Genomic DNA, 2,500 nt, shown 5'->3' with positions numbered 1-2,500 from the left:
AGGCCAGTGAATATCTTGCCTGGTTAACACCTGACCTAATCACAAGTGAGATTCTCCGTCTTTCAGATCGAAACGATTGTGCATATCTAAAGGCTGTATGGGAGTTCCCAGGCTAATGAATATCAATGTGATAAAATAATTCCTAAGCGGAAAAAACAAAAGGGACGACATCTTACATCTTACATCTTACAAGGGATAAAATAACAGTAATGTGAGCTTAATAATAAAGCAAAAAAAAAAAAATCGGGATACAAACCGAATCGTGAGTCAAGTATAGGCCTGTATTTGCAGCACTGGGGGATTGTCTTTAGTGGAGATAGCAGTGGAAGCAATGGAATACGGAAGGCTATCTAGATCAGTGGTTCCCAACCTGGGAGACGGGACCCCCAGAGGGGTCAAGTCAAGTAGGTTTTATTGTCAATTTCTTTACATGCACTGGTCATACAAATAATTTGAAATTACATTTCTTGCTTTCCCATGCAGACATAGACTAATCTAGGTAAGGACATAGACAGTATAGACATAGACAGTACTTATACACTGTCTTATGTCCATGTATAAGTACTGTCTATGTCTATACTGTCTATGTCCTTACCTAGATTAGTCTATGTCTGCATGGGAAAGCAAGAAATGTAATTTCAAATTCTTTGTATGACCAGTGCATGTAAAGAAATTGACAATAACACCTACTTGACTTGACTTGACTTGACTTGAGATACTGCATGGTCGCAGACAGAAGAGTTAACATAACTCCATAAATCAGTTAGTAACAGTAACTCAATTACAGTATATGGCCAATAGACCTATACGTATGGGTTTTTACTTTTCATGTGAATTCAATTTTAGCAATATTAATGGACAAATAATGTTTGGCATTTGGAACATGGGGGGATGGGGGTGGTCAAATTATTTTCAGGTGCAAAGGGGGGTCCCGGCAGAAAAAGTTTGGGAACCAAACTGATCTGGTCTGTTCCAACTAGTGTGTTCTTTCATCAGAATCTCTCCAGCCAGCCGGCCAGCTGTTCCTTCCAAGACAGCTTTACGCCCATTACATCATGCCTGTGGATGGTGGTGACGGAGCGTGGGACTATGTAACAGAATTAGTTACCATTGTAACAGAATAACTTGTCAGGTTGCGAGCAGATTAGAGTGTTAGTGAAGGATGTCAAGCTGAAGATATAATAAAGCCGCCACTGAATTGTTTCTATCTCCTTGTGGGCATGATTTGTTTGTTGGATCCTTTTATTTTCTAATGCGGCGCAGTGCTATGGATGATTACACAATCAACCCACCCCCACCCCCCTCCTCCCCCCCATGTTACGCAATGTCAGAAACCTGTGTTTGGAGCCTTGTATTGTTGTTAGGGTTGGTGTTTTTTCACAAGTACATTGCGTTCTTGTGGGGTTTAGTGCCTTTTCTTATTTCTTTGTTTGATGCAGTGATTCAGGCTATTGACAGCCTTCCTTGTGTGGAAGACCTTCGCTGCTTCACTCCGTTTCTAGCAGGTCTGCCGCCCGCCTGCCTGGCAGTAGCACTTGGCACTTGGCACACTGCTTCTTTTCACTTTTCTTTCCTCTTTCTTTTTCATAGTGTGAGTTCTTCGTGCAACAGAGATAGAGAGGGAGCGAGGGAGACAGAGAGAGATGGAGAGAGAGAGATTGAGAAAAAGACAGGTAGTGCGGAGCTGAAAAAGAAAGGCCATTCTTTCAGCAAAAAAATAAAGTCAGCACTGGTGGGAGAATTTGACAAAGCTTTCGAGGAGAACAATGGTAAAGGAGGGGAAAACTGAAATCTTTTTTTTTCACTCTCTCACACCCTCCAGTCTTGCTCTACATTTCGTACTCACTCACTGTCTCTTTCACTCCATTTTTTAAACTTCCTCAAGCCTATATGTTTTTTTTTTGGTCACGGCTCCCTCGCTCCCTCACTCCCTCCACAGCTGCACAGATCAATCAGTCCTGGCCACCTCTGACTCCCCCCCTCCCACCACATCACCCGCCCAAGTGAGGCCCCTGGGCTGGCTTGGCTGTGTGCCCAGGGCATGCCTGGTAGCACCAGGTCCTGTGCTGCAGGGGCTGCCCCTGCTCAATCAACCCCACCCTAACGGGACTCTCTCTGGGGCTTGGGGCCTGGAAGACTTGGGCCTGCGGTGAGGTGGTACAGTAGAGATATTCATAATCCACTGAAAGCTGTAACCGCACGAAGAGACCAGACGCGATGCGATTCAAGCGACAGAGCGATACGCGCGATCGAAGCGACTACAGTATCTTCGTTACAGGCAGAAGGCAAAGCATTCAAACATTCCCGTTGTCTGTGGTCACTGACCTCTATACAGTCATTGGCTGTCGCAGCTGGTCGCCGAACCGCATCATAGAAAGTTGAAAGGATTTCAACTTCAAACTGTCGCGCTCGTCGCGCAAATCGCTCTAGTCTCCAGAATCGCTTACTTCCATCGCTCGCCTCGCTCTTGTCGCAGTAGGTGTATTTCTGCGGTAACTGT

The sequence above is a fragment of the Engraulis encrasicolus genome, chromosome 3 (genome assembly GCF_034702125.1).
Source record: "Engraulis encrasicolus isolate BLACKSEA-1 chromosome 3, IST_EnEncr_1.0, whole genome shotgun sequence".
Taxonomy (NCBI): domain Eukaryota; kingdom Metazoa; phylum Chordata; class Actinopteri; order Clupeiformes; family Engraulidae; genus Engraulis; species Engraulis encrasicolus.
This window is presented reverse-complemented; position numbering follows the sequence as displayed.